The sequence below is a fragment of the Ambystoma mexicanum genome, chromosome 10 (assembly GCF_040938575.1).
Source record: "Ambystoma mexicanum isolate Mex_15411 chromosome 10, UKY_AmexF1_1, whole genome shotgun sequence".
Classification (NCBI taxonomy): Eukaryota; Metazoa; Chordata; class Amphibia; order Caudata; family Ambystomatidae; genus Ambystoma; species Ambystoma mexicanum.
The window spans coordinates 510,122,464-510,142,225 of record NC_090932.1 but is presented as its reverse complement, the minus strand read 5'-3'; positions in this window follow the sequence as shown (position 1 = coordinate 510,142,225).

Below are 19,762 nucleotides of genomic sequence, written 5' to 3'. Positions count from 1 at the left end.
TTTATTGTGCCAGCGGACATGTTGAGGGTGCATGAGAATGGATGGAGCACCCCTGGTGTTTTAAAAGGCGCGGTGACTTAATCCCCCTTAAACCAAATGAGAGAGGAGAGACTGTTCCATTTACTGATTTGAGTTAGATCTTGTAGAGCCGAGCACCCCAGGAGAGTCTCATGCTGAGCCAAATAGCTCGTCAGACGAGAGTGGCTACTGCACTCGCCAAACCTCTCCAATGAAGAAATAATGCATGTATATAGAGGGCTAAGGCAGAGACGTCATTTGGGGGTTACCAGGGGTTGCAGTTGCTACACCTCTGGTCTTCCTGGCTACTCCTTAAAAAAACATGTTTAAAAAAAAAAGAAACTGCAACGTGGGGATACATGTGCATGTTTCTGGAAATTAAAAGCTTCCACAATGTAAAATGCAGTTAAACCCTAACAGCGGCAGTGGGGGGTTTGGGTTTGCCCGTATGAGTATTTCAGCAGCATAAACGATCTGAAGCCTCGGTCTGGAGTTGGTTTGAACTTTCATCCTGAAGGACTGCGCCACTCAGCTTCCTCTAGCAGCGCTGGCGGGGCTTTGGTGGACCAGCGTGTTAGCAGCAATCACGCATAAGAGGCGAGGGGCACACACACGTGCTTCAGCTGGTGAAGAAGATGTGTATTTAATGGAAACTCTCCCCCTCGCCCCGTTTGTCCTTAACCCCACAGGAAGCAGGGCATCTTCTGACTTTTTCTTCTAATGGGCAACCTATCTACAGCGTCCCTGCGCACACTGCAGATTTTGGGCTCCTCCACTCTGCTTCCTTACATACTTGCTGGCCTGGGATGGAAAACTAGCACCTGTGTTGAGCACTTACTTCTTAAAAAGGGATGCCAGCCATGCCCCTCCATCAAAACCGAGAATGGCTATCAACACTAATGCCCACTTTGATAAGGCACTGAGCGAGTATGCCAATGCCGAGCCCACCGACTCGCAAGAGACAGAGAAACTGCTAATCAGCACCGTGTGCATGGAGGAGAATGGCCACAAAAAATTCTTCTCGGTCACCATGTCCAGCGAGAAGTCTATGTACATGGACCAGATCGGCCACGGCATGCCTTACAAGTCGTTGTCTACCGAGCAGCTTGACCGGCGCTGCTCTCACACTCCAGTTCCAATATGGCCAGGGTATCCTCCACAGCCATCAACGCCCAGGAGCAGGGGAGACCCACGGATTACCTAATTCTGCCCATATTCTCCTGCTACTACCCAGTGTGGCCAGTGAACATTGTGGCTCCAGCCTTTTCCATTATGGTAAGTAACAATACAAGGACTTAACCTCTCCTTATTAAAGCCACAGCATGATTAAATCCTTTAAAAAATAAAATCACTTGTCTAGGTCTTCCCTCCAACATGCCATGGTGGGTAATAAGGATATCCTTTATGTTTATTTTAAAAGCCTGCTATTCAGTGGCTGCTTTTGAATGAAAGGTGCAACCTTTTAACTGTGCACACAGTATCCATTATGTTAATTCCTGCTCCTCGGCTTATCCCTTTTTGCAAATCTATTTATGCTGTGACTTGTTGACATGCTGAGGGGGCAGTTTTTAGTTCCACTAGTCTAAGTTTTTCTCATATAGGTCACCTCCATTATTTTCGATTCATTGAAGCACTTTAGTGGTACTTACTGAGCCTGCATGCGTTTGGCTCATCAGAGGGGCATTCAGGCTACAATTATCTTGCCACATTTAATTATTTAATTAGCACTGCAAGTGTTTTACCCCTGCCCGTGAACTCGTCCTTTTTTCCTTCTGCCTCCCTCCCCTTGCCGCCCTATTCCCTCCTCCCACCTTCTCTGATTGTCCGCTGGATAACCAGGAAGCCCGGCAGATTTAAAGAGCTTGCTGTAGAAGGCCATTGTGCCTTCCTGCTCTGATGCGCCTCAGAGACACCAGCACTTTTCATCCTGCAGGTGAGGCTGTCCCTGACTTTATCAACCTGGAGTTCAGGACCGGATGGGGGCATTTGGAGGTCCAGGTCCAGATGGAGGCATTTAGAAGCTGTCGGGTCTCGTCGTAGTGTTGACATATGGGTATATTTTGAAATTTAACAACGTACTAGTGCCTCTCTAAGGCTGGCAGAGCTGGAGAGTGTCAGGGAGAATAACTGACCCTAGTCAAATCTCCTGCCATCTAGTTTTCCTCTAGTACTGTAGCCACTTACCGGTGGTGGGCATTTAGATTTCAGAAAGGTGAGATTTCTGAAGAGAGGAAAAGGTCCAACAACTGCAGGGTTGGTAAAAGAAGTGATTGACAGACATTCAGAGTTCAGGTTGTCAAATAGCTTAAAGGTGAATGCACACAGAGGCAGATGGCCTCAGTTTACACCCGCACAATAGGTTTCTTCTATGTAGTGTTAGCTAACTCATAGATTCATTTATAACCTGGGAATTTTATTGATACTAAATCCTAGTCAATGATTTAATTTTCAGGCCTTGCTTGTGCAACATTTTGCTCCTTGGTAAACAGACAGCGCATGCCTCTCCAAGTCAGGGCTTGTTTAACACATCAGCACCACAATTAATGAGTACTTCTGTGGCCATTGATTTCCAGATGTTTCATACCCCAGCTGTAGCCTGTGTTAGAGATTTTGGTTACCCTGTTACAAGTGCTGCATTATGTATGTTATACATACAGGGCCGTTTAGAATCTGGAAAATGACATTGCACAAATGTGTGATCATGGACAAATCACGCCTCTCTCTGTGCCTCAATACTTATATCCAGTTGAAATGAGAGTGCCTGGAAACACGGGTGTTAGACGCATCTGAAGGCCGTATGACATCACGTCCTGTGATGTCACTTGGGGCGGGGTCAATTACATCACTTCATATGATGTCAGCAGAGGTCAAGGGTCGTGCAATGTCACTTCCACTACCACTGGCATTTTCATGAAATTATGCCTCTGGGCTAAGGGTATCTGCGGAAATTGCAGCAGTACGCATATTCACCAATAGATGGAAGCACGGCTGGAACTAGAAACAGATACGGCTTGGCATCTGCTCTATCACTGTAGGTTATGCCAGAAACAGCTAGTTAAATGTAATTGCCTATTGGCTAAGAACAAATCCAGACTAAAAGTAGCAAAAACATAGGGATAGTAAGCTAAGCACATTTGAGTCAACAATCCTGAATGGTATGACAACATCACTTCACTACTGAGAGAACAGAAAGAAAAATGCGTTTAGTACCCCGGTTTTATGGGCCGGGGTGTTAATAGCAATAAGCCCCTTGCGGGGTGGCATTACCACTTTAGGTAATGCCCTGGGGCCTTTGTCAAGGCCCCCGCTTCTCTCGGGTGTGTAACTTTGGGCCTCGGGGAAATGCCCTGAAGTGGTAATGCCCCCCTGCTCAGGTCTTATAGCCTAATTGAAGGAGTAAATAGAGCTTGAAAATGTGGCGGTAGAAGGTGAGCCGCATTTATAATGGATAGGGGATTTAGAGATTAAAGTAAATAATGAGAACATAATGTCACAGGAGAGGAAATAACAAGAGTTAATCAATGTGATGCTTTGAGGGGTAGTTAGAAGTATGTTATGTTGATTTATACCGCACACTGCTAACACCCAAACGCAGTCTCCAGGTGCTCACAGGGGTCTGCAAGATAAGAGGGCGAGGTATCTTAGTGAGGATAGGATGATAGGATAGGTTCAGAACCAGGAGCAACTGGTGTCTGATCGCTGTCAGGCATGTGGGAGTTTGTTTGAACACCCCGCATGTTGTAACCGTATGGGTAGGACACAGTGCCTCGGATATGTGCTAGTATCTGAGCAAGGGGGGGTTGTCGTATGATGTTATGATGGGGTTTGTGGATGTGCGCCCTGGATAATTGTATCCATAAGGGGTCCAGAGTCGCTGATGACTGTTAGGTGTTTGATTGTATTGTGTTCGTTTGCATTTGAGTAGGGTCGATGGAATTATGGACTATGTGTGAGGGTTTACCTTCTAATGTTATTTCAAGAGTCAAGGAGAGTTGATTGGGTGCAAGCCTTAGATTAGTTCTCGGTTTGTCTATGTGTAGCCCCTAGTCATGTACATTGCCGTTGGTTATGTTTGAGGAGCAGGAAAGGGGGAGGTTGGTTAGTAAATCAATATGTTTGACAATGCCTCTGATGTGAGTCTTCAGTTGCCACTCAATGGTACCTTCCAACATTCTTGGTTGTGGCCCGTCAGACAATACCGCCTCCTCTCCAAGCAAGGAGGCTGACTTCCCTACAGGTTTGAGGGTAGAGGGTTGGCTGTACCTAGTGGGTTCCTGGTTACTCAGCAGGAATTCCAGCGTAGCAGTTGGGATTGGACCTGTTGGGCGGTTAGCAGACCAGCTGGTATTATAATAAATTGAAAAAGCGGTGCTTGACCAGGCGACCCTCTTTATGAGGGTGGGCAAATGTTTGCGTGATGCTTTGATTGATTTAATGTGTTACCTGACTGGGCTTTGCTGGGTGCATACAATGCATGTGGATGTTTTCCCTGAGTGTCTGTTGATCGGGAGGGCTACTCTTCGTCAATCACTCTAGTTGTGGGGCATGACTGGGGGAGGTTGGGAATGTGGGCGGTGGAATATTCATGACCTCCTTAATTTTGCTGCTGTTATCTGTGACCGCGTCCCTTAGTGTGTTTCTTTTGGTCTGCAAGGTTACCGCTGACCTCGTAATGAGGCCCATTGTCTGTTGAATTACCAGGTTTTAAGTCATCTCCTGAAGGTGATGTGGTCTTCTGTGGTTCTTTGGGTATGGTGTTCCGTAGGTTAACAATTAGGCGTGAGAACGCTGATCCTCCAAATGTCCTCTTTTCTTACTTGGCTGGTAACAGCTGTTCTTGGCCTGGAGGAATTCTGTTCCTTGCCTGGCAAGGATTTGTGGGTGATGATGAGGGCTTTGAATTTGATGCATTTTTTTACCGGTAGCCTATGAAGGCTTCTCAAAACTGGAGTGATGTGGTCTCTTCTGTTTAATCTTAGTGTTTTGGACGCGTTGGGGTTTCTTGGGGAGTCTAACCAGCAAATCATAGGTAGAGACTGTTTGCATTGTCAATTCTTGTTAGTATAAGGGATATGATTGTAAGGGTTCTGTGTGGAAAGGAGAGGTATGGGAGCAATCACCTGAGTAGTCTTAAGAGGTAGAAGCACGTTTTAGTGATTGCGTTAGCAGGCGGATCCAGGTATAGTCTGCTGTCCATGAGTATTCCTAGGTTATTTACCACGTTGGAAGTCTCTGGTTGTGTTCCCATGCCAGCCAGCCAGTCCCGTTGTGGGTTGGTTGCATTGTTTTCTGTGGGTGAGAACAATATTTCTGTGTTTGCCGGGTTCAGTTTGAGGTTGTTCATTGTCATCCAGTTGTAGATGTCTGGGAGACAGTTGTTTGGTTCCTGGATCGTGGTCATCTTCACAATCAGCTGTGTTTCATCTGGGTAGTTGTAGGCAGTCAGTCCGTGGGTTTGAATGATTTTCATCAGGGGGCACACGTAGATGTTGAAGAGTAGGGGAGAGAAGCTGGATCCTGTGGAACTGCACAGGAGATGTTTTTAGTGTTTGAGATGAAAGGTGGTAAGTAGGTTCTTTCGGTTCAATTTGTGAAGAATGAGGTAAGCCACCTAAGTGCGGATTCCTGTATGCCATATTCCATTGTTCTTTTTATTAGTGTTTTGTGGCTAATTGGGTTGAATGCCCCAAATATGTCTGCATTTATTTTCTGGTCGTCCCATTTCGATAAGAGTGTTGATTCTGTTCTTCTCATTGGTCTGAAGTCAACTTGTGAGTGGTCGAGCATTCCATTTGTTTCGACGTAGTCAAGTAGGATCTTGTATACATGGTTCTCCAGGATCTTTGCTGGGTAGAGCAAGTTCAATATCGGTCTGTAGTCACAGGGTCTTCTGCACTTTCTGATTCCTTTTTGGCCAGTGGTTTGAGTTGCTGAGTTGAAGGCAGTTGGTACGATTCCTGTTTCAAGTGACAGGTTCAGTAGGTTCCGGAAATGTGTTGCTGGGGTTTTGTGGTTGAGGATTTATTTGAAGTTGTCTGGGGTCAAGGATCCCCTGGAGATCCTGCAAGGTTGGTGTCCTTGATCAGTGTGGAGAGGATTTCTTCAGTGATTAGTTTTAGGCAGGTGAGTCTTGCTGTAGTCAGTGATTCACCCGTTGTCTGTGGTTCAGCAGTTGTGGTTGTATTAGTGTGAGTTGTGTTGGTCTGTTCGATTATTCTATTTGTGATCTTAGGTGGTTAGTGATGTTGTCGCATAGTGCTTGTGTCGGGATGGTGACTTTCTTGCAGGATAATGGGTTTTTCATCTCTTTGATGATTCTGGAGAGTTCTTTCTGTGGATTGTTTGCAGGTTCAATTAATTTAGCGTATATTATTATTTTTTTTTAGTACTGTTGATTTGTATAGACTGAGCTGCCTTTGGCATTTTATTTTGTCCTGTCGGTTGTACTGTTCTCAAAGTTTTTTTTCTCCATTTTGCAGTTGTTTTTATTTTAGTTATTTCAGCTGTTCTGTAAACCATTTTGTGGCAGGTTTTTTGGGTGTGGCTTTGAAAGGTTTTGCAGGTGCATAGAGTAACTATAGATGACCTTATTATGATGGGGCTGAAAGAGGTATTTTTTATATGCCACGCCATATGGGAACATAAGAAAATTGCAGGTAAGCTTCTTGTGCATCGTCTGAAGTAATAATCAGAGAGAAGGCTGCTAGATAGCAATGTGAAAGAGGACATGACAGGCCAGGCCTTACCAAAAGCAGTCATACTGTAGGCCTTCTGTAGATTGTATGAGAATGTATTCAACAGGAACTCAGGTGGATGGTAACCTGTTGGATACATTCTTCTCTGAGATAGAAGTTGCAAGAATGGGGAGAGTGATTATTTATCATTGGAAATGAATATTACTCAGGTGTGACTGAAGTGGGCTATCCATTGGATGAATGTAAACAAATGCCCAGATCCAGATGGAATCCCAGTTGAATTCTGTAAGAAATTGAAGAGATTGTTATCACTGATCCCAGGTGAGTTATTTGATCAGGTTCTGGAGTGGAGTGCCCTCCCTCATTCTATGCACTTAGTACATATTTCTCTGATCCGTATACCTGATATCACAACCTGTGTGAACCCCATCGTCCGATTTCTTTGCTCAATGCAGATAAGTTATTGGTGAAGGTGTTCAATATAAGACTGGACCCGTTCATTCATTCCTTAATACATCCAAACCAGGTAGGGTTCATTAGAGGTCTTTATGGCCATGACAACATGCGGGAGCTCCTCAACATAATTAATGTGCATGAAGCAAGGGACACCCTTAGTGCCAGCATGTGAAATGATGCTGAGAAGTGTTACATATGATTATAACGAATTGAGAAATAACGAATGCAACTTTACCAACAAAACAAATACTACATTTTGTTTTGTTAAAATGGGGGAGAGGTTTCCCCAACCCGATGTTTACCCATGCTTCTAAGCGCACCCCGGACCACCTCCACCCCAATATATTTAGGATTCACTATTTCTTTCGGCAAATTTTCATTAATTAATTTCTATTCGATATAATCACTGCATACCGCTAAGAAGGCATTGGATTTCTTTAATTGGTCTTTTTTAACTTATGTGCCGGGAAGGTTTGATTTTGGGCCTGCTTTCTCACTCTTTGGGAGCCTCCCCTCACAGCCAAAGGCCATATTGTTGGTTGATGGTGTGATGTCGGATGAATTTGTGATCCAGGGTGGCCTTTGACAAGGCTGTCCTCTCTCTTTTTTGATCTGGCATTACAGCCTCTGGTCTTGGCCATCCGTAGAGATGTGGATATCATTGGTCTCATACTTGGCTGTCACATCCAAAGTACTGCTCTAAAGCAATGACTTACTGGTCTGTATGTCCAACCCAAAAAGTTTGGTGCTTGCTCTATTCTTGCTCTTGGACAGATTAAGTGTAATCTCATATTTTAAAGTTAGCAGGTTGAAAAGTGAGGGGTTTCCTATAACAAAGAAAACCCTCATTAACATCCTCTACAAACCCCATTTCACCATCTCACTCGTCGAATCCCAGACATGCAACGCCACCAGTGAATCCCTTCTAGTAAAACTCTTGCTGTCATCGACATTTACCCTCAGCTTCCTACTCATCTACAAACCCCCTGGATACAACAGACATTTTCGGCAACCATCTCTGTGGCTCAATAGCTACCATTCAGGTAAATCGCTCATCTCTTCCACTCTTGGGAAATTTCAATATCTGGCTTGACATGCTCAACAACCCCATGGCCCATCCAATGGTTGACAGTCTTGATGCACTCAACCTCTCCCAACATACTACTGGTCCAACCCACTCAGGTGGGCACACCCTTGATGCAATTTTCAGCTCCTACGACCTGGTTTATACATCTAGTCCCAAACCACTTATCTGGACAGACCACTTTGCCATCCCATTCTCTATCCACACACCTGCCCCTCCTCCTACAACTCCCCCTAGCCCCACCCTTGATCACATAGGCATGGAACAAAGTCAAGGTACTCTGGGACCTAGCTGAAGCCCTGCTACTCCGCCCCCGGCAACGAGACTCGACTATGCCAACTCCCTATACCAGGGAACACTGGCATACGAACTCAATAAGTTCCAAAACGCTGCCGCCAAACTCCTCCTCACACTGGGACACAGAGACCACGTCTCACCCGCTCTCCGAACCCTTCACTTGCTCCCAGTCGAACGAAGGGCCACCTTGAAGACCCTATGCATTACCCACCGAGCAGTGAACAAGACCAGCCCAACATATATACAAGAGAAGTTAAAACCCTACCTCCCATCTCGCACCGTAAAATCCAGCACTGCCCTACTTCCAGTGATTCCTACCTCTAATTCTATAAGGAACGAGGATCCACCTTCTTAACATTGGCCCCAACTCTGTGGAACTCACTCCCCCCTAGTATTCGACACACCCAAGATTACATGACCTTCCGCAAAGCTATAAAAATCTGTCTCTTTCCATAAACGACTAAGACCATCTAAGGCGACCGAGACCTTGCAACCCAATGACAAATGTTCAATGAGATCCTGAGCAATGACCGCAAAATGCGCCTATTAAGTCACTAATATGTTTACTCTCAACGCACCAATCACAAACGTGCACTTAAAATCCAGAATACCGAGCTCGTTAGATCGAAGCTCCACCCAGACACACACCTCTCCATCACTATGGTCACTCTCTACTCTACACCATCACACAATTAGAACGCAGCTGCATCGCTCGATCAATTCAGTCTAGCTTCTCACATACGAACAATACTCCATGAACACCTCAAGAATATGATAAAACGCAGCTAGCTATACCCACAAAAATTGATCTAGCTGCACACATAAGCGTCCTACACAGACCTAGCACAGCCAGAACCCAGTCTTGGGGACCTCCCTCCAGATTGCAGACATTCAGCTGATATCAAATACCACCACACCTTATGCTAGGATGCAGCTACCATCAGGCAATCGGATTAGCTGCACACATAATCGGTGCACACAAGCACCCTATAACACCCTACTCTCTCAACTGACCTGGACTACGGTCCTACCGGCGCTTTTAGGTCATACCAATGATATATAGCGCTCTATATAAATGGCAAATAACATAACATAAATCCCACCTGTAATACCTCCATGTTTACTGGCCTAGACATTTAATGGATGAAAGATAGCTTGGGCATTAGGGTATCAAACAATACCAAGGGAGTATTGGAACAGAATGCAAATGTTGTGCTCAGAAAATGCTCAGCAGACATTAGAAGATGGAAAAACATCAAGTTGGCTACCAGGAGTAAAATAAGTAGTATTAAATTGATGCTAATTGCCTGTTTCTTGTAAATTTTCAGTGTAATCTTGTGCCCTCTGATGGCAAAAGTGCAGAATTCAATTGAAGTACTCTTTAAAGGGTTCTTGTGGGGTGGTCACAAGGGGGTGACGATCCTCCGGGCAATGCTCAAAGAACCTGTAAAGAATGGTGGCTTCATATTCTCAAACATCTGTAAATACCATCAGGCTTTTAGACTACGCTCCTTGCACTCATGAGTTTTCCCGTGTAATGGGCTAGAACTCAGGTCTGTGGATATGGAGCTAATGGGTAAATATAGAGCAAATGGCTGTATTTCCAGCTCCTTGGCCAGTCCTTCCATCCAGGGACTGTGGAGTCAAAACAAAAATGTCCTCTCCATGCATTCCTGCTAATGGTTAAAGAATTCCAGGTGGGTATCTTAGATATGGGATTGACATGTAAGTTCCTAATTCACACAGAGGCACTACTTTAGGGAAATGCAGCCCTTGCGATGGATAACAGGCCACTGCTCAGGCAGGTGTTGTCAGGGGTTATATATGATAGGATCTAAAACAAAAGGATTGAATGCCTTTTTTTCGACACCAAAAGGACCGAAAAAAGGGTCGACATTTTTTTTATTTTATTTTTTTATGGGGTGTTCCAACCAACCCCCAGTTTTCCTTTTAAAAAAAACTTTTTTTTTTCATACCAAACTAAAAAATATATAAATAAATAAATAAAAAAGCATTCGACCCTTTTTTTTCCGGTCCTTTTGGATTAAAAAAAAAGGGCATTCAATCCTTTTTTTTTCTCGATTCTTTGGCTGGACACCGTTCTCAGGATAAAGAACATATGGGCAGATGGTGATTTCCCATTCTTTGATTTCCTGAAAAGTAAGTACAAGACTAGGAAATGTAAAAGGAGCCAATATGGGAAGCTAGTGGCACTGTTCTCTGAAATGAAAGACTCTGGACTGTTTTCCATGATGTACTACTGCTTCGGAGATGATTTAGGTTGCACGCTTTGTCAGTCTCAACAATATCACCGGCTGAATACGGTGTCCAGCCAAAGGATCTAAAACAAAAGGATTGAATGCCTTTTGCTCGACACCAAAAGGACCGGAAAAAAAGGGTTGAATGCTTTTTTATTTATTTATATATATATTTTTATAGTTTGGTATGCATTAAAAAAGTTAAAAAGAAAACAGGGGGTTCGGGGAACCCCCCCATTAAAAAAAGAAAAATTGACCCTTTTTTCGGTCCTTTTGGTTTCCAAAAAAAGGGCATTTGATGCTTTTTTTTCTCGATCCTTTCACCTAAAACCGCTGAATACTTCCTCTTCTGTTGCTCGCGACATATAGTAAGCAATAGAAGGCTGAATTAAAGATAGCCATAAGGGAGTAGATGTTGACCAACGCATGTTAGAGCATAGCTAAGATGAAAGTTGATCTTAACCATTGGTTGATCAAACAGAAGTGCTTGTTTAGGTGATGGTCCTTTTCAAGGATGCTCAGTTGTGGTCTGGTGGATAATGACACCTGCTGTGGATGTGGGAAGGTTTGTGGGTCTTTGATGCATATACTTAGTGAATGTGAGAACGTTGCAGGGTTCTGGGGAACCATATTGGCCCACAAGGTGAAGATTATTGGGTGTGAATGGCAAAGAACTCCTTCTATCATCCTGCTAGTGGATGCTACAACCGTTCTCTTCCTGTTGGATCCAGACGGTGGATGTTTACTGGCCTGATTGATGCAATCAAAAAAAGATACTAAAGGTTTGGAAGGCAGCTAGAAACCCACCCTGTGAGGAGTGGTTGGAGGGCCTGGTCTCTCACTCGCTCTCTTTCTGCCATTCAAACATGTGTCTTTCGGAACAGGGTCTGCTTGGGGAAAGAAATGCCTATCTGGAGGGCTTTCAATGATCTGTATGTTTGACTTGAAATCTCCCTGTGCGGTCCCTTTTTAACATCCGCACTATTCCCCTCCATGTTTTTACCCTCTGCAACTTTCCTAAGCCACTTAGTCTTAGTCTAAGGCCCTAGCCCCTTAGACAAAAACCTGGTTGTTTTGTCCCCTGTATGTGTGTCCAATGGTCTCCATGTGTTGCCCCTAAACGGCGTAAGATAGGTCTAAAATATCAGCAGCCAAAGTGTGCAGAGTAGGTTACAATAAAGCAGATACCATAAGGATTGCTGCCCTCCTATTGGACCTTCTAGGATGCTATGGTATATTCCTTTTTTTTGTTAAAATGTATTTTTATTAAGGATACATAACAATGCATGTCAATCCATAATATGGAAAGAAAAATGAACATCACCACAATTTGTATACACGAGAAAATGGAATGGTTTGAATTTGTGAAGGCGAAAAAAATGTGCACTGTATCTATGCTATACATTGATTAGGAATATAAATTATGTTTAAGGATAATACAGGGAAGTGGGAGGGAAACATAGAACATACAAGACAGACATGAAGTGAAAGGTAGGGGGAGAAGGGAGCAGGAAATGGATAGGGGAGGGTAATGATATATATACAATACAGTTCTATTTTCTTAAACAGTATAAGTATCTAAGGCAAGAAAGTCAAAAACCATTTTCCATTTCAATTTGTATTTGTGATACAGTGTAGGGGCTGAGGCATTGCAGCCCTCTATTCTATGTATATTACATATGGCAATCGACCATATTTTATGTTTAAGGAGATTAGATTTTTTTCCAGTGAGTAGTGATTACCTGGACTGGAGTCATAAATAAGTTCTTTATAGAAGTGAGAGGCTGAAAACAGACAGACAATTATACAAGTGTCCTGTGGCAGTAGTTTGTCCGAGAGGTTGCAACAGGAGCTGTAGATTATCTGTAATGGCATTAATTAATAGTAGATATTGATTGTAAAATGGCTGAGTGACACATTTCATCCTGAATTCATTAAATGTTAGCGGTGTACCTTGATTGAAAAGTTGTTATATATATGTACTTCCCTTAATAATCCAGTTTTTTCCAAAAGATGACTTTGCCATTAACCCTTATTAGCTTATTAAGCCATAAAGACTGTGGTATGGACTCAAATGAATTTGGGAGGAGAAGATATTTTCTGATCTGGTTGGCAGTGAATTGCACATTATTGTGTTTGATAAATCTGTTTGAATCAAAAGCATAACAATCAGCTAGGGAGAAGGCCAGACCATATTGATTTCTGCCTGAACCCAAGTAGGAGTTAAAGGTTGATTGTTTTGATAAAACCAACCTTGTGCTTGTTTTGATATAAAGGCAGATTGATATTTGGCAATATCTGGAAAACCTACCCCTCCAGAAGCGGTTTATATCTTTAATTTACTAAGAGATATCCTATGTTTCTAGAAATTTAGTTAGGCATGAGTCAACATCTTTACAGAATTTACTGGGAATAGGGATTGCGCACATGAATAAAACATTCAGAATAATCGGCAAGATCATTATTTTAATGGATTGGAGGTGATAAAAATAAATGGGAAAATGTCTCAAGAGGATTTTTAATTTTGGTCAAGATATTATTGATGTTTTTCTTTAATGATATCTTTGATTGACGGAAACATTTCAAGACCTAGGTATTTGATTTTCTTAGAACACCATCTCATGCCATACGTTTGAACTAAGTATTTGTTACAGTGAATATTTAGGGGGAGAATTTTGGATTTGTCTATATTTAATTTGTATCCTCAGGCTAAAGAAAAACTTGATATAGTGTCAAGTGCATTTAGCAGATTCAACTTGGGCGTGTTAAGGAATAGAAGAATATCATTTGCATAGGCTGCCAATTTGACGTTTGGAATCCCAAAGGTTACTCCTTGCATGCCTGGATGTATTCTAATAGTTTCTAAAAAAGGGTTCCAGTGCCAAGATAAATAACAGACGAGTGAGAGGACAACGTTGTCTTGTACCTCTATACCTAAAGGAAAGAAGGGCGACATCTGACCATTTATAAAAATAGAGGTTTGGGGGTTAGAGTGAATTTTAATCTTGGATATAAATGTTGCATGCAACCCATGCCAGCACAAAGCCTCTGATAGGTAATCCCACTCAACTCTATCAAAAGCCTTTTCTGCATCTAAGGCAATAGCTGCATAAGGGTCAATTGATGGGACGGTGATATTTAAAGCATTCAAAAAGATTCTAATATTCGATGCAGAGACTTTTTCTTTAACATAACCAACCTGATCTTGTTTAATTAGTTTGGTCATAAAAGGAAGATGTCTATTTGCTACGATTTTTGCAAACATTTTACAATCAGTATTGATTAGGGAAATTGGTCTATAGCTCTATGGTAATTCTGGGCCTTTGTTAGGTTTCGATATTGCTAGGAGCATAGCTTCAGTAAAGGTACCTTCAGATTTAGAATTAGAAACAAAATGAGAGAAAGGTTCTAATAGTTTGGGGTAAGTATTGATTAAAAGTATGCATTAAAAATCTATGAGAATCCATCGGGTTCTGGCGCTTTGCCTTTTTTAAGTCCCTGTATAGCTTTGATGATTTCATTTTGCGTTCTGGGTGAATTAATTGAGTCAACATTGATATTCGGATACTTAGAGCGTGTAGCGTTTAGAAGGAAAGCAGCAATGTTTGAAAAGTTGGTGGTAGATTCAGGGGAGTATAATTTACGATTAAAATTGGTGAAGATGTTGAGGATTTCTTTGACGATACATTTTTTGGTGCCATTCGAATCCTTTATTGCTGTGATTCTGCTTCTTTCTTTTTTGATTTTGAGATAGGAAGCTAGAGATTTACTTATTTGTATTAGAAAATGGATACATTTTAGATTTATATTCTTGCAGATTAGCACAAGAATAGTCGGATGTAAGTTTATTGTATTTAATTCTTAACTGAAATGTTAGATTGGATTTTCCGAGAAGGGTTAGCGAAATATTGTTTCTCAAGAGTTTATATTTTTCGTAGAGTTTCTTCTGATTCATGTTTCATATCTTTCTTTTTTTGTAACAAAGGAGATTATTTCACCTCTATGTACAGCTTTATAGCAGTCCCAATTATTTAGGATAGATGTATCTTCTGATTTATTAATCTCAAATACATGTTTGTGGATTTCTGCTAGTGAAACGGTAGATGTTTCATCTTTTAGTAAGGTCGAATTAAATCTCCATCTATTTGATTTGGAAGCAGGATTGGTCATTCTTAATGTGATATGGACTACGGCATGATCAGACAGGGATATACAGTCTATATTAAACTCTATTAAATTAGCAGACAGGGATTTAACCAGATATAAGTATCTATTCTGGAGAAAGAATCATGGGGGCAGGAGTGAAAGGTGTAGTTCATTTCTGAAGGGTGCTGTAGTCGCCTGGAATCAGTAATACCCATTTCAGATATAAAGTTCTAATTGATTGTGTGATTTTGACTTTTTAAAGGGAACCTTGGATTTTCTGTCGAGAAATGGATCTACTATTTCATTGCAGTCTCTGCATATGATCAAGGTTTGTATATTTTAACGGAGCAGATATAATTTAAGTGTTCTCCAAAAGGCAGGGTCTGGTGCATTTGGGTCATACACATTAAGAACCGAGTTACATGTGGAGTTGAAAAAGGTATTCAAGAGGATCCATCTGCCTGAATCTTCAGATTCAGAACTTATGATTTAACAATCAAACTTTTTGTTCCCTAATATAACACAATTGTTCTTTCCCAGTACAGGACTAGCAAACCTTTTGCCTACCCATAGCTTCTTATTTTTGGCTGCTTCTTAGCAAAAAAGGTGAGTTTCTTGAATGCATGCTATAGAAGGTTTGGTTCTATTTAAATAAGTGAGAACCTTTTGCCTTTTGATGGGATTATGAAGGTCTTTGATGTTCCAAGATGATATATTTATAGACCTGAGAGTGAGAAGGAGTACAATATAGAGCTACAATGAGATATCATTTGAGTAATTGGAGGATATGAGTATGTACATGTACACACAGATAAAGTAACACATTTAGTAATTATGTAAGAACATGACCCTGGGGGGGGGGACAAGAGGGGCAAGGGAGGCACAAACAACAAAATGAAATAAAGTGAACATTGGATATGATGCTTAGAAAAAAAACAAGATGGCTACCAGGAAACAGACAAAACATTTCATGTTGAGATGATGAAAAAATGTTGAGGGTGGGGCACCCAGCGCAGTTGAGGCCAAAAAACAGGGCTCCAGTTGCATACGAAATATTGTTTGAGGAGTCCAAAAGAGTTATTTAGAAAATTGCATGTTATTAGAAGAAGGTAATGCAGTGTCCATAACTTGCACTCTTTGTGATTGAATGAAGTGTTTCAGTTCTCCTGGATTGTCAAAGGAAGTGGTTTGGTCATTGAGGGTTACCTTTAGGGTTGCAGGATGAACCATTCCTTATCTGGCATTAATTTGCTTTAAAGCAGGTCTTCATAGGAGTTATTTTCTTCTGGCCGCGTGGAGCTTGTAAACTTTTGGGATATGAAAATATTATTTCCGTTCCAGGTGAGATGCTTGATTAGCTTACATTTTTTAATGATAAACTGGACATGTATTAAGTCCAAGAGAGCAACAATGAGCATTCTTGGTATTGGTGAGAGAACGTGGTGGTCCAATTATGTGAGCTTGTTCGGATATTAAGTTGTAGCGAAGGTGGTAGGTCTAGTAGCTTGGAAAGCATAGTGATGGGGCATAGGCAGGTGTCTTCTCCTTCGAGTCCTTCAGGAAGGCCGACAATGCGGAAATTGTTTCTCCTATTACTGCTTTCAAGATTTTCTGAGTGCTTTTGAAGGTTTTTTTATTGTATTTTCCAATATTCCCACTCAGTGATATCTTCTGCATCACTGACTCTGCGTTCTACTTCAGAAATCCTCTAGTCAAAAGCCAACCATTTGTCATCTAGCATTTGCAGTTTATTGTTGGTTGCTTCTATAAACGGTTTTAGGGCTCTGATTTCCATTAAAATGGTGAGCTTGGCAAGGTCCATAGCTTCTTCAAGTGCCGGCAAATCACTTTCTGGCCTCTTTAAGGTGGTGGAGTCTTTACCAGGGTTTTTCTTGGCTGCTGCCATATTGTAATGTATGGAGATGTTGAGTATGATGTACTCCGATGTTATATATACTTTGGAGAGGAACAACTATTTGATATTGATATTGCATGCACCTTGCAAAATCAGGCTTTTAAAAATTTAAACTGCTATTATTTGGGAGCGAAAGTCACTTGTTATGCCATATAACAGAACTGTCACTTGAGAAGCCGGCATAAGTATGTCTGGTGATTAGAAGAGAGAAGTAGCTTCACCCCCTCAAAAAGCTCACAAATTACAAAAATTAAGTTCACAACGTCATAGCATTATAAATACCTGTTGCGTGTATGTGTGCTCACTGGTTTGCTGTTTTTGAAACAGCACGTTGCCTTTAAAGATCTGTGTTGTGAAGAAAAAAGCTTCCGTAAGCTTGACGGCACTCACGCCACACGTCAGCCGAGCTCGATGGCAGGAAATGCAGCCACACTTTCACTGCGCCTCGCTGCTTCTCAGACTGCACCAACACGCTTCCTCACTCTTTTGCGCCCTTCGGACCGCCAGCTTCTTCAAGCACCTCAAAACACTCCCCGTATATTTGGAAGTGTTTCACATAAATGCCAGGTATGTCGGGTAACTCCTAAGAAGGACATTTATCGTTTAAAACAATACGGAGTGAAGAGCCGAAAGTTAGCCCACCATCTCTTACGGCACCAAGCCACGCCCCCAGCATAGAATCACTATGGTATATTTCTATCGAAGTTGATAGACAGTGAGGATGATGAGCTTCGGTATTCAGCGATGATTGTCCAGTTTGTTGATGCAGTCCTGCAGATGTTGTTCATGTTAGTTTACATTTTGTAAAATTGTGTTTAATAAATGTTCTTTTTTTTGTTTAAAGAAGCATTGAGGAACTTTGATTGATAAGGGAAGTGATAATAAAAGTGATATCCTAGGATTAGGAAGGATGAAAAACCGAAACGAAAAGGTGATCAACTCAGACAGATAACATGGGAATGAGGAGACAAAAAAGCAAGAAATGGTGGCGGCCAGAGAGAAGCTAGACTGGACTAAAGGAAAATGTGTGGGGCTTCGGAAAAGTCCCTCACATGTCAGGCTCGCCTGACCAGAGACATACCATGAGCCCAATACTACTGCACTGTCAGATAGGGTGAGCAGAAGTTCGGGTTTTGCTAGGACAGTCTCAGTATTTGCTCCTCTGCCCCGGTCTTTTAAAGCATTTTATGTTTAAAACCCCATTATGAGATTTGAGGGATGGTTGGATACCGCCCCGGTTTTTGTTAGGAACCGAATAAGAAATACTCAAATCGGGCCATCCACCACTCCCCTCAATTTTTACCCCCCAAATCCTTCCCCTTTCTTCATGCCCTATCTCTTCTAACCACAGAGTACCTTCTGTTCACGTAACAAAGACATCTTCTTGAAACAGCGCCATGATGCCTCCAGGCTGTAGGCGCTTTAGAAATACAAAAATAAATAAATAAAGAGTACCTTGCATTAAATACAACCTTGCGCTTGTACAGGCCACCAAAACAGAAGGAGGACTACAGTTTCATTGGAGTCCTATTTGTGCTTTAGTCCTTTGTGTTTATGGTCACTGAAACTGTAATCCTACTTCTATATCAGTGGTCTGTCACTTTTTCTTGGTTGAAAATGTTGTCACCCAACTGTCAGGGGCACCGGCCAGTCTGAATGTGCCAGATTTGCTTAGTTGAGGCCACAAGAGCGTTATTATGAGTATGGTGGGGACTCTAGAAACGTGGCATTTTAAATGCATCCTATTTTAAATGGCACTCAATTAGGAGTTGAGATCGGATGCGATTTTATACAGGTTGGGGTGCAAACAAAAAGACGCCCAATTTTACCATTACTGCACTATTCACAAATATGAAAGGAGCGAATCCGGGGAACCGAGGGAGAACAGGAAGAGCAACCAGAGCGTACGACATGGAATTTGTACACAAACCTCTGCATATTTTCATACGGGGCTCGCCTACGAGTCTGACCCATGGAATCTTTCCTCTTCAGCTGGCTGTTTCAGAAGACAAGTCTGGGATTTTCCACTGTGTTAGAGCTGAAACTCAGGCCTCCGAGATTAGGCCTCGGGAAGATGTGCACCTGGTCTTTTAAAGGCAGTTTGGCTTCAAGGCTAGAATATGCGTTCAGGCATCACACGTCCTCCCCAATGGCCTAATTTAAAAAAAGACAACAAATTGAACACAGGGGAACGCTTACGTTTTAACTTTCAGGCAAAATGGTTCTCTTAATGCAATTCTCACCATGTACCATGAAGTGCGAAAAACATGATCAAAACTTGTGAAATTGCAATTCGAATCAAAACGTGTAAATGCTTCTTACATGTCATGCTTGCGGAAGGCATTTGCAATGGGTTCAAAGATATCCATTGCTTTTATGTCAGCAAGTAAGCATAAGCGCCTAGATACCTCCGGGTTTGGTGCGCTATATAAATAAAGTGTCCTACTAGAGTAAAACCATGTGTTCTTCTAAATGTGGATAGGGGATGCAGGGTGTAAATAGGACGTCCGTTTCAATCTCCCCACCCCCACCACCCACCCACAGCTTGTAAAATGCACCATGCCCAAAACATTGTATTAAGGCATGAGTATGTTATGTTAATGTTTAAGGACATTTGTACCGCACACTATCACCACCGGAGTGGTCCCTTGGCGGCTCTGAAACAGGAGGGGAGGTTGAGTTAGTGGGAGGAAGCAGGAAAAGTGCACGAGAGCAGTGATGTGCTGTTGGCGGCCTCAGCCCGGTGGGTCAGTTGGCTGGGCCTGGGGTGTTTGCGGCCGGTAGTCGTTGTGTACTGTTGTGCAAGGCTATGTGTAATTTTGTTTTGTTGTTGGTGTAGTGAAGTTTGTGCGGTTTGATGTGCTGTAGGTTTTGGTTTGGAGTTTGAGAGGTG